Source organism: Macadamia integrifolia, unplaced genomic scaffold, assembly GCF_013358625.1.
Source record: "Macadamia integrifolia cultivar HAES 741 unplaced genomic scaffold, SCU_Mint_v3 scaffold2421, whole genome shotgun sequence".
NCBI lineage: Eukaryota > Viridiplantae > Streptophyta > Magnoliopsida > Proteales > Proteaceae > Macadamia > Macadamia integrifolia.
Genome location: NW_024868706.1, coordinates 113,641 through 127,458, shown reverse-complemented (window position 1 = coordinate 127,458; position 13,818 = coordinate 113,641). Strand labels below are relative to the sequence as shown.

General features: G+C 36.7%; 1 long non-coding RNA gene across 4 annotated transcripts in view; it reads left to right on the top strand.

Annotated features, from left to right (window-relative positions):
• The window catches only part of LOC122066498, an 11,767-nt gene extending 9,508 nt beyond the window's left edge, over positions 1 to 2,259 (top strand). For 3 of the 4 annotated variants that reach the window (XR_006136375.1, XR_006136373.1, XR_006136374.1), the window contains 2 exons: positions 1,636 to 1,760; positions 1,855 to 2,259. This is a non-coding gene — a long non-coding RNA (uncharacterized LOC122066498). Of the gene's footprint in view, positions 1 to 23; positions 1,761 to 1,854 lie in introns of those variants that run through there. The other variant, XR_006136372.1, reaches the window with a different exon arrangement.
• The last annotated feature ends 11,559 nt before the right edge of the window (positions 2,260 to 13,818 follow it).

Genomic DNA, 13,818 nt, shown 5'->3' with positions numbered 1-13,818 from the left:
TGGGGGTGGGGGGGTGGGGAACATTTTGAGAAACTTTCTGAAATAAGATGAATGAGTATCCATAAAGCCATTGATTTCCTTTCAGTCTTTCTGTTTTTTCCTCCTCCCTCAAATCTAGTCTTATTCCCTCGAATTATGATGAAGTTCTAACTCATTCTCTTTTCTTCAGCTGTATATTATTCTCTTCTTTAGGTTGTACCTAGCTCTACAATAGGCCTGTCATGGATTTGCCTCTTAGATGTTTGATCCATGGCCATAAAACGAGCCTCCACTCTCTGACCTTTCACACTAATTTATATCCACAACTCTAGCAAAGTACTCATCAGCTGGTTAGAAGCTTTCTCCTATGCCTTGGTTAGTGGTAGACAAGTGTCACCAGCAATCAAAGAAAATCTTTAGGATGAACATGTGGTAGAGCTTGTATTTAGTTGGAATACAAGCCATCTCCTGTGCCTTGGTTACTGGTAGACGAGTGTCACAAGCAAACAAAGCAAATCTTGAGATGAAGTGGTGGTAGAGCTTGTATTTAGTTGGGATCTTACATATATTCAATAGTATTCAATTTTTTAGCTTTCCCCTTGCTGCTTCGAAAGCCAACAATGAGCACCAACAAAGATTTCTGGTCCTTCCAACTCATTCACCATAGTCTTATCCCAGGATTTCGAGTGAAAATTCTATGATAGGGTTGCAACTTTTTCAAGATGCTGTTTCTCTTTAACTGGATCCCAATTTTATTTGATGCTTCGGATATTTGATATATTCATCTGAATCAGGAAGCCAAATTACACTATGTTTTTGGGAGGCTTCAACTAACCAAGAGCCTCACGAGGGCACAGTTGTTAACTTGAAATTAATAAAGTTGAATTGATTTTAGAAAAACAAAATTGATATTCATAAAACATCTTTAATGAATAACAAAGTAATTTATTGAACATGTAAAAAATTGAGGAAGGTTCGTAGTGGTATTAAAGAAGCTACAATAAAATAGAATTCGGTTAATATCCCTCTTTTTTATGAAAAAAAGAAACTAAATTAGAAATAATATTTGAAAATTCAGAAAGATTTAATTACATTGTGTGCTAGTGGTTCTAAAATTACTCAATAGCTTCCATGGAAACCCATAATGTGAAGTAAAAACTTGGAAATTGGAAGGGTTCAAAATTATGGCGCCGTTGTACTGTTACTAGCATTTGTTGCACTTTATTAAGTTCAAAGATTTAACTATATTCAATATAAATGTTTTTAGTGATGAATCTCTTGCAAACTTGGTTTTGTATCTCTACATAACTGCCTCAAAAGCTAACATGATAATAAATCATTGGGAAAAAGAAGTCTGCTTGGTCACGTAGCCCCTGCGTCTTGACACATAAGTGCCTGAAATTACCACCCTACCCCATGTGAAATAAAAAAATCCATCTGTGTAGATGCCCCTATGCACTCTCATTGGCCCCCATGCTTGGGCAGGGGCTACATGACCAGGTAGCGATCTCTTGCCCTAAACTATTTTACTTAATGCTGAGAGAACCTTTCTTCCCAAACCTGTCTTTAGATTCATGTCATCATTTCAACATATTGAGGAACTTTACTGCTGGTTCTCATGTAAGAATTAAGAATTATTTATGTCCTCATTGGCAGCCTGTGAACGTTTGATCTTGCTGGACTTCGATTCTGACGAATTGAGAGATTACAGCATTTTACTTTATCATTGTGGATTGTACAAGGAATCTCTACAGTACCTACAAAAGTATCAATCCCAGAGGGTAAAGTTATTTGCACCTTTTGTGGGCTTTGGATGTTTTGAGCATATTACAACTTAGAATTTGTAATATTTGAGTTATATTTGCACTCTTGCAGAATTCCTCCATACAAAAGCAATCTTCCGATGGTGTAAGCAACCTAGAGAAGTATGCTGTAGAGAAATTGATGGTTCGTCTGAAACTCATTTCCATGGAGGAAGGTTGGAGCAGGCCTCCTTATGTGAAAGGTATCTTCAGTAACAACTCTGAACCATGGTAGTGTATATCCCAATTGCCTTCAATCAGTTTTTTAGGGAACCCAGAGTACACAAAGTAGATCAGTGATGGATTATAGGTTTTACCTTTGATTCTCAATGTATGTTCAAAGTGTATATGTAAGTTGTTCTTCTACTTTAGCATTGCTTATTTTATTTTTATAAAGCCTGAATCAGATTAAGCTTGTGTATTGCATTACTCTATTTGTAAATCAGAATAAGCTGTGAATTGCACTGCTCTTACGACATAGTGGTCCTGTTGGGGCTTCTATTTTCAGTCTTCAAAACTGGAACCACCCACCACCCAAAAAAAAAAGGCCACCTTTGAAGGAGCAAAGAGAAATATTTGCTGAAATTATGGGGGGGTGGGGGTGGGGGTGGGGGTGGGGGTGGAGATTAAAGAAGTCAATAAATCAGAACCTTAACAATCTTACCAAATTTTTGATGAGCCATTTATGCTTGAACTGCAAAGCAACCATTGATATTCAACTTCCCAACCACAAATGGCGAAGCCTGAACTGCAACAGTTCGGATAGTTTGTGGATCAGTTTCACCGATACCAAGCCACACTATTTTGGGTCCGTTTGGTTGTAAGGGAAATTAAAGGGAAGGGAAGTGAAATTTTCATACAATCATTACCCAATGTGACCATATCATTAATTCCAAATCATTCCATATTTGGTTATTAAATTTTACTTTATGTTGCATCCAAAACACTTATCTATAATATATATAAAATAAAATAACTTGTAAAATATATCATTACTAAATATGGTAAAAAATTAAGTAGTTAATACAATTACATGGGTAATGATTGTAAAAGTTTCTTTTTCAAGTTAGAAATTTTCACTTCTATTCTTTCTAAATTTCCCTTGCAATGAAACGTAGCCTTTGATTTATATGAAAAAGGGGAGGGGGAGGGGGGGGGTGTGGAAAACATATTAATGAGGATAAAAATATTCTATTTGGCTTGACTAGGGTAGCTTATCTGGTGGGCCTAACATTCCACCACTAGGCATGCTCGATGGGACTGAAATTTTGTGAAGCTACGATCTTGCACGTATTAGATTTCTGTCCAATAGGAGTTTGCAAATAAAGCTATGAATCCTAGGCTATGGATGGAAAGGGAAGTATATAGTGGAATTTTGAGTCTGAAATTTGACCATCTAATGGTAAGAATTGTCAAATCATTTTGCCAGGTGATAGAATTAAGCGAGCCACTATGATAAGCTTATCTAGGTGGTTATTTTCCCCCTTAGTTATTGATTGGGAAAGAAAATGTTACCTGTTCGCGTTCTCCACACCCAGACACTGGGAAATGGAAGCCTTCACAACCTACTTTCACTTCCCCATGTATTTGGGCATGGAGAACACAAACGGGTAGCGTTGTTTCTCCCTTATTGATCAAAACCAACTCAACCCCTTTTCCGCTTTACTGAGCAAGTGAGGTATTTACTGATTCCACACTGTGAGTCCGGGACCAAGCCAGCAAGTGATAGAGTAGGAGCAGGACAAGGCAAGGTCATAAGACTTAAACATACAAAAACTAATAATGGTCATGTCAAACCCTAACCAGTTAAGTGGGGACTCTAGAGTGTGGGTGATGTTGGTGGTTGCAATTGGGACATCAACGTACGAGAACATTTCTCACATATAATTTACTTTTGAAAATTAAATAGAAACCTAACACACATGATATCCGTGAAGCAATGCATGGACTGGAAGTATCTGCACAAATACAGAGGCATGTGCCCTCAGAAGGGGCTCGGTGGTCATTGCATGGTCTTTTATGGACGAAAAACTTTGTTCCTTAATTTTGAAAGTTTTACACACACATCCTGCAGGAAACCCAGGTGAGGCCGGAGTCGGTATAGTATCATTTTTTTTTTTTTTTCGTGCGGTTGTGGATAAGGGACCTACCATATTCATATTTGATGATTGTCATGGCATGCAGAAGGTTTGCTAGCCTTGTTCTGTTAGTTGACTCACAAGTTATTGTGAATGTGAATTGCATGTGGTTGGCATTGAAGGAGGAGTAAGTCACCTTATGAAGGAACTTACTCTTTTGCATGAACAGTGATATACATTTGCTACTAAGATTTAAAGGTTTCCCCCCCCCCCTTAATCGCACTCTGATTAAAATGTGTATTTTTAAAAATACTAAGACCTAAGGGGATATTTGCGAACCTATAGGAGAAGGGAATTATTCCATTTCACCACATATGATTACGGACACAAGGGAATTGATCTATGGTCAATTCTGTAAGAGATATATAGGAATTGCTAGTTCTACCTCATGAAAAAGACTTCTTTCGTGGAATTGTCCACCAACAATTCCGTTTCTTTTAGAAAAAAAAAAAATTCTGTTCAACAAAGCAAATATGGCATGGTTGCGGGAGCCTATCATCGTATATAGGCTTTAAGGGCATCATGACATAATCGTCGATGTGAAGTAGGGACCTAAAAGATCGAATAGAACGATCTATAAACAGGCAAATCCCTTATGAGTTCCCGATTTGCGGGAAATTTTTTTCCAACTCATTGGGCTGGCAGGTCTAATCAGTCTCCTGGTTGGTGCTTTATTCTGAAAAACACAAAATTAAAGTCCAAACTACAAACATGGCTTTTGAACTCGCCTTGGATAGGTTAAGTCAGCTTGGTATGGCGATGGCCTTGTCAAACACCACCTGAACTTAGTCGCTGGATCAGCCAACTCACCACTTGTCCTTTCTGGGCTACCTGCCAAAGCTAACTTATTGTCGTCCTCACTAATTTTACAAGGCTTCATGAGGGATTGAGGACTACAATCCTTATATGGACTGTGGTCTCCCCTTCACTGACCGATGTGAGACTATCTTAGTTGCCCTGTTACTAGTTTTTACCCATAAAAGGTCCCATAACCAGTGCAGTAATCCACCGTCACGGTCTCCACTTAAATTGTAAATCATAACCATTCGATGTGCATTATTTCTAAAATCTGAAAAGCAAAATGCTTTAAATCGACATGCCCTTTTTAAGCACCATTATCTGCAAAAGTTAATTTCCAGAAGCTGAAAAACAAAACCCTTAAGAGACCTAGCCAAACACGCACCATATAGGTTTAATGATAGATCCTCGCCCCCCACCCCCCAAAGAAAAAACCCCTCTCCCCTCCCCCTTTTCACTCTTTACCCTTTCAATGGGTCGTCGGTTTTGTGGCTTAAAGTGGGCTGATGGAGACAACAATTGTAGCCCCTTGGGCTAAAGTGGTATTTGGGCTTGCCTTTGTTCAAATGGGAGCTAGTCAGCATATAAGTTTAAGTTGGATCTCTAACGATGGAATCCATTAATAGTTGGGCCTAAAAAATGGGCATTTTTTTTTATAATTAGGCTTGAAGGAGATTTGAATTCATGACCTCTTAATTGTGAAGTATTAGTCTTTGCCAATTGATCAACCCCTTTGACTAAAGAAACAGGCATTGATTGCCCTTACCAAGGCGCTTACCTGCTCTGCTACTAGTGTTGGAAGTAGGATGTCTTGTATTTATTCCCTGAGTTGTGAGTTCAATCCAAAAGGTCATTAAAGCCTATAGTGTCAAAAGGGATTTTTTAGGGCTATATGGGTATTTCAATAAAATGTACTTGTATATGTTTTTATCATAAATTTTTGTGAGGGATTTTTTTTTTTTTAATCAGAAAAAGGAAAAGGATTAGCATTAAGAGTTAAAGACTACATTGTCTACATTAGCAGAAGAGTGGCTGGGTATCCTAGGAGTTCTAGTATTAGCCACCACTCATACTGTTTCCATTGCAGAGTTACTGAGCCCTTTGTACACAAAAGTAACAGACCAAGAGAGTTCATACATTTTACAAAAAGTAGAATAGTGAAGGAGTGGCCATGCTCCCTTGGCTGGGTATCGAAGGAGGTTTTGGAGGTGTTTTTGAAAACCACACTTCTTTGACCTCCCATTGTTCCGCCTTTGCCTTCAGCAGCCTGTGCAGGATTCCTTCTGCTTCCATTGCTTCTTGGTTATCAGTCTTGGTAACACCTAACTCCATGAACCTAAACTCACCTTGTGAAAGGATTTCAAATGCACATCTTAGATCTGGCTGTAAAAGATTAGATGTACCTGCACAAATTAAAACTGTACATGTAAAAAAAGGAAGGGTAGAGCTTTGATTCAGGCTTATTGAACCAACTGTATGCATGAGAGTAGAAAACTTTAGTACCTCATTATTTAAATGAAGATCAATATCACACCGTTGAATATTTTGTTAAAATACTGTTTGGGTTAGGTGGCACATGAGAGAGCAAGATATCATTCCTATGCTTCCAGATGAAATATATGGTGATTGCAAAAATGGAGAACACCCATGAACGATTGGAACTTGATATATTTTTTTCTTTGCCTGAGAAGGCTTAAGGACGAGTGGCAGTTATCCTATTCACCATTATTAGTGAAACAGTTCTCATCTCACCGCGCGTGGATGTAAGCAATCTTGTGAGCCAACATAAATCCTTGCATTGTGTGATTGTTTGTTTGCTCTTTCCATTCGTTAGGCCTTTACAAACTAATTGTAATTCTATGAGATATTTTATATCTAATTCTATCCCTAGTTGGGGTGGTGCTAAATAAAGATGGGGATTTCTTGAGTACATTGTTACATTTTAAAATTTCTATCATATCAAGCTGAATCCACAATGTACATCTCAAATATGATCAACCGATGTGGTGATGCACCATGATGATAATTCTTAGATATGTGATTTGAGTTGTTTGTAAATATGTTGATTGCAGTATACGATTCCATGTAATTAAGATAAGGCTTAGGCCCTCTTTGATTAAATGTGGTGTAATGAAGGAAAACAAAATCATTGGTACCATGGAATGATATGAAAAAGGAAATTTTCATTTAATTGGTAGTAAAGTTTATGTAAAATGGTGTTAGATACATATAGAACACTAACATGGAGATGAAAAAAATTCGGGTTGTATTTTTTGCAAAAAGTGGGAAATAACCATTTTAGCTAAGAATAAGGGTGAAAACTAGTTGGTTCAGTCTACCTTCTTCTTCTCTTTTTTCGGTTCAAGCTAAAACCAGGCAAATGAGGTGTTCAGTCAAAAAAAAAAAAAAAAAAAAAACCAACCAACAATTGGTCTAGTCTATTTATCTGTTATGGAATTCTTTTATCTATTATTGATACCTTACAACAATAACAACAACAATCAAAATCTTATCCCAACATAATGGAGTTAGTTACATGGAGTTTTCAAGTAAAGAAGAGCACGAGGATCCACGCAAAAAGAAACGGGTTATGGCTAATTATAATAAATGTCAATTGTTAACCTAATGCACCATTACAAATCAACCATAGACCTATAACAACAAACTATAACAAAGTAACAGTTGTCTACCTGACGTACCATATAGATTGGTCAAGCCAAAGCAGTCTACATGTATTATGTCCACCACAAAGATAATCTATCACCTAACCTACTTTTATAAGAAGAGGAATGAGATAACGAATTCTTGACAGTCCCACTAAACATGAAAGTAACAAATCAAAACACACAACTCCGCACTCAAAACTTTGATTTCTTTTATAAATGAAGCCCAAAAGGAATATTCCATCAGGATCAAACATATGAAAAATGATTTTCAGTTCCATTTTAGGCTATTAAGACTTACTTTCACTCACTTTCAGTCACTTTATGTCGCTTCACTTCACATCTAAATAAAGACGGCCTTGGTAAGTTATGCACTTGGATTTAAGGGAATAGAAAAAACCATGAAAAAAAAAAGCAAAAGGAATAGATCAACACTAAACTGAAGTAGGCAACATGTCATCGGCATAAAGGGCAAGTACAATATCATCATCTGAGATAAAAGCCATCATCTTTTGATATTTACTTAGGGAGAGGGATCAATACATTGTCTATTTATATTGGCATCATACATATTTAAAGGGCAAGAGGAACTTTGGTGGATGTCAATTCATATACATTAAATGAGGAAAGAGAGATTTTGCGAAGAAAGTAATGTTGTCGTAGTTCAGCCCAAACTGATGGGACTGATTGAAACTAACTCCAGCCGGATCGAATTGAACCAAATCCGGATTGATTTGGTTTTGGGTTAGGGTTTATGGAATTGGTAGAAACCAAACATGATATAAAAACTGAGACCAAAAACCCTAGAAATTTTGAATTTTCCCCTTGAATTCCTTGTGTAAACATGTAATCCGAACCGATAACCAGAATTTTCCCCTTCAGTTTTCTCGTTGGTGCCTACCTAAAAAAAACAAAAAACAAAAAACAAAAAACAAAAAACAAAAAACAAAAAACAAAAAACAAAAAACAAAAAACAAAAACAAAAGCAGAAACAAAAGCAAAAACAAAAGTAAAAAAAACAAATCAAACCGAACTCAATAGTAGTATCATTACAAGTCGATGACAAAAAACTGATAAGAAATGAGACCAAACTGAATTGAAAAGTATCAAAACCAAAACTTCTTTACTGGTTTGCTTTTGATCGATGTAATAATCAGATTAAAATCGAGTCAATCAGATCAAAACCAAACCAGACCAACCGATTGACATCTTTATTGTGTACACCAGGGTGTGCCCATCTTTTTCCCATTCACTTATTAGTCCATAAAGACGTGCATGTATAATTTTATCTATCCTAACTCAAATGTGTAATCATATTTCAGCATATTTTCTACTAACAAAGGGCTCACTGTGGTCCGATTGCCCTTGGTCAAGCTTGTGGAGTGTAAAGTAGGGAGAGGGAGCCTCTAAGAGAATGAGCTTTGCCTATGATATTTGGTTACATGGACATGGAAATTTCCATCCATATCAAAAGGGCAGTAGGTTTAACCTCTCCAACTGTTCTAAAGGGATATTCAGAACGCCGTCCGGGATGCTCGGTATGCCAGGCAGTCATCCGGTGGCATTGAGGATGCCGTCTCCGGCGTTCAAGACGCCTAGCGGTCCCCCACCCTCCTCCTCCTTCTCCTCCTCCACCACCACCACCACCACCACTAAATCCCTCATGACCGATGACAAAATAGGTGTTTATTAAAAACAATACTATGATTGTAGGCATGTCATTCTCCAGCTCTTACGTTGTAAAATATATATTGGTATTGAAGCCCATGGAGCAAAATATAAGTTTACTAGAAGGAGTTAGGCTTAAGATCCATTAAAAAAGCCCAAACATCAAGGCCCGTACCACAGAACACATAAACTAACAAATGCTCTTTTGCCCACTACTTAAAGTCAATCAATTGGTATATAAGTATATTTATGTTCTAGCTCAACTCTTAGAGTCAACCCCACCCTAGACGGCTAGACCATCTGAGGCTCACTTAGCTAAACTAGCTTAATTTAGACATTCAGTTTTAGGGAACCTCCACCTTCTTGTCCCATGTGTGGCATTGTAGCTATGCGATCGGATAGTAATCTTTCTCCCGTATTTTTTATTGAAATTGAGAGCAAAATCATATATGGTATAACCTGATACGACTGATATAGATTGGTATTAGTGTCGCAATACGGATATTTTATAATTAGGCCATTACCCATATAACCTAGAAGTTTAGCTCCTTTCGAGTTGCAACAACAACAAATAAACTCAACATACATCAGTCTAGGGGTGTCAACCGATCGGGCCAGGTCAATCTTGGTCGGGTTTAATTGGACTTGACCACTTTGAAGCCTTACACCGTGAACGCTCATTGAAGTAAATAAGTATAGCTTTGGGAGGCATAGTACGGTTTATAATTGGGTCGATCGGTGTCGGGCTTTAATCGTGCTTCCTTAAACGGATCTTAACAGGGCTACGGTCCTATTTAAGTCTAAACGGACTCTAAACGTATCTACCCTAAAATTCTTTTCTAAGTTGATTGAATGCCCAGAAATATGTGAGGTAAATTTTTAATAAAAAAATATAAATGACATGAGATTATGGTTGTTCTTACAAAGAAAAAAAAAGATTATGACCTTTACAACTTACAAAATGGAGCTTAATTAAATCAAATCCTATTACAAAGCAAATGGTAAGAAAACTTACTCTGTTTCTTACTAGTAGTGGCGAAATAGGAATTTTATGTAATATTAAAGGGGGGTCAAGCTACAATGAATCAGTTTAAGCGGGGTATATAAATGTGTCGATTTGGTTGGACGCCCGACGGGCTAGCTACTTGCACCATGAACATACGTTTATTAATCAGGCCGGTCCAGGTCGGGCCATAAACGTGTCGGGCCTATCGGTGCGGGTTTAGAATTGACACCCCTACATCAGTCCAACTTGAAAAGAAACCTTATGTTGGATTAGATCGGGTTCAGAATAACCGGACCAATAAGACATTTCTAGTGAATCAGAGGCCCGGCTCAATTACATTTCTAATTTCATGGTCATTGATCTCAATTTTGTAACCAAATAATAACAAAAAGAGGGTAGACTTCGCCACATTGGTAAAATTGCTCTATTGGGACCTAATGATCATAAAATTTAAACAAAGAAATAACCCATCCACAAAAAAGGATAAAATTACACACATTAATTATGATCCTCCCCAATCCACAATTGATAGAGACTCATGTGTTAGGAACACCCTTTTTGGGGCTAGCTTACACACATTTCGACTAATCCTCAGATGCATAAATAGGGAACCGAACCTGAGACCGTACGTCTAATTCACATAATCCCCAGTTCGCCCTAACCATCTGGGTAACCCACGAGTGGGTACAGAATAAATAAGAAAACGTAAACACATACACTCACCCAATACGTATGACAGATTTCGATCCCAAGACCTCTTCCCCTGAATGTCAACTCCACAAGCCGAAACTATTACCACTAGGCCATTTTAGTGTTCTTATGAGGAACATCTTTTTCTAACCAACTAAAAATTAAAAATTAAAAATTAAAAAATTCACCATTTATTTTTATTTATTTATTTATTTTATTTTATTTTATTGGGAGGAGAAACTCTCCATTGACACACTGCAGAGAGTGTCGAGTCTATCCCTAGAAACCCAAAAGAGCCAAAGGCCCAAAACTGCAAAAGGCAGATATTCCGGATCCGGAAAGAAAAGGGCTATTGATCCATGATAAGACCCGACTGAGAATTAACACCACCCACTTCTTGACACGTGTCCAAAACTGGAGCTAACTATACTCATAGGTCTGACAGTACTAGGGATAGTAGACTTGTCAGAGAGACAGACGTCTTACTTTGCTTTAGTGCCTCACTAAAAGACAAAAAATCTCCCCACTTAAACAAATTAAGGCTAAAAGAGAGAGAAAACCCTTGTGCTGTAAATTGTAGTACAGTAGAGAGAGAAAAACTAGAAAGAGAAACTCCTCGAGCCAAGTGAAGGCGACCAACTGCCTCAACAAAACCCGGGATCTCTCCCCCTCTCTCTCTCTTACTTTTGCTGCTTCCGAGTTACGACTTCCGACTTCCGACTTCCGACTTCCGACACCCGACACGACCAAAACCCAACTAACAAGGAGAGGGAGAGACTCACAAGTCACAACTCAGTACTCACAACCCCAACCCAACTCACAAGAAATCAATGAATATCTCTCTCTTCTCTTTTTCTCTCTCTATCTCTCACAATAAAGGCAGAGACACAGCGTCCCTTCTTCTGCAACCGCCGCTTTCCTTTCTCTCTCTCTCTCTCTCTCTCTCTCTCTCAACTGAGGAAGGTATTGTTTTGAAACTTTCTTCATTTACGATTTCATCTCTCCATTAATACGTTTTTTTCTCTTTCTAGAAATGGTTTTGTTCATTTTTTTATTCTCTATTTCTCTCACTCCGTTTACTTTACATTACTGTTTTGGAGTAGTACTGCGGCCTCGGTAAAGCAATAAATTATGCCATCGTATGACATGACACTTTTATTTCTCTCTTTCTCTCTTTCTCTCTTTCTCTCTTTCTCTCACCCTCTCACCCTCTCACCCTCTTATTTCTTATCTTTCTCCATCCTTTCCCCTAAAACTCGGCTTTTATATCTTTCGGCATTGCCCATGTGATGATTGTACCTCTTCTCATTCCTTTTTCATTATAGATAGAACTTAGAAGATTGGAGCCTTGGAATTTTGATCTAAGTTGGGGTCTACTGCATGGGCCCTATCCATGCATATCCTTATTCCTTACCTAACTATCATATCATATTTTGTCATGGTACGAAATAATGCAACAATGGCTTCAAGCCTCAAACCAGTGAACTAACAAAGCCCCTTTGGATGCATAGTTTTTTTTTTTCCCCTCCTAAGAAGGATGGATTGGTTAATGGGAACTTTTTTTTTTCTTCTCTTTTTACTAAGAAAAAATTTAGTAAAAAAAAAAAAAAAAGAAAAGAAAAATAGGAAAACAGGGATTTCTTATTAACCTCTATAAGGTGTAAATATTTCTTGTTTTTGTGAGTATGATTTTTCATTTTACATGTGTATTTGAAACATTTAGAAGACAACAAGAACATTTTTACATGACAAAATAGCAACTACATTTACAAATTATTGTGAAATTTCTTTTTTCCCTTTAATTTAATAATTTTTAAGAATAAAATAAAAGAGCAATAAAATAAGGTCACATGTTTTAAATACACCCATAGAAGTGACATACAATCCCTTGGGGATGTTTGGTTGACAAAAAATTAGTAAGAAAAAATAATGATTATATTAAATTATTAATGATAAATTATATGTTTTTATTTTATTTTTATAAAAGAATAAATTTTTTATTTTCTTTTCTTGTCAACCAAACATACATTTATTTTATTTCTCTCTTATCCCTTCCAGAATAGTAATTGGTAATTCTCATCCCATCCCATTCCAACCGTCGGTTGAACAAGACCAACTGAATATTAATGTGATCGATTGATTATAAAACGAATATAACTTGTTTAATGCTGATTATAGACTGAATATAGATCGATTAGACAATTAATTCATTTATAGCCTAAATAACTTGAGCCAAAGTATGGATTGGTTTTTTGTTTTGGTTAGCAATTATGGACTAGTAATTAACCAACTAAATAGAAATGTGTTTATGCCCTAATATATAAGACCCGATTACCTAAACATGCATAAACGATAAGAAACCTTGAATTTGTGGGGACTGATTAAGCCAATAAAGCTCAACCGGTTCACGTCCCTAATTATAGCACTTGTTTGTAAAGCAACTATAAAATGAGTTAAAGACGCAATTTCTCAACAAATTAAAGATAACTAATTGAAATAGAATTTGCACCACCTTAAATCCATGATAAAAAATTATTTTCTTATTTTAATCCATAATATAGTCTAATTACTTTTAAATTAATTTAATTCAAAATTGTGGAGGGGCGATACTTTTGCCACATTTAGCAAATGAGAAAACACAACTACATTGTCCAACTCCAGTATCAAAAAATAATACATTAAAGTAAAAATGCTGTCAAAACGAAAATCTAAAATAATGCAAAAAGGAATGGGAATCATAAATGATCACAATGTATAGATTTACATCGCTCAACAAAATTTTCCATGTTCACGGTCAGATGAGATCTGCTGTACTATAAAAAAAAAAAAAAAAAAAAAAAAAAAAAGGTTACAATTGCTCTTCTTCATACCTCTCAGATTAGAAGAATCACCTTAGCAATAAAAATATAAAATGACATTATATGGGTACAAGTTACTGAAGTATCCATAAAATCCTTAAAAAAAATTCCTTGGGGATTCATGTCCCCAAACCCCGCCATGGACCGTTAGCTTGTCAAGGCCCTAGTAACGAAGATAATTTACAAGGTGGGCTAATTCCTCTAAGCCTCAAAACC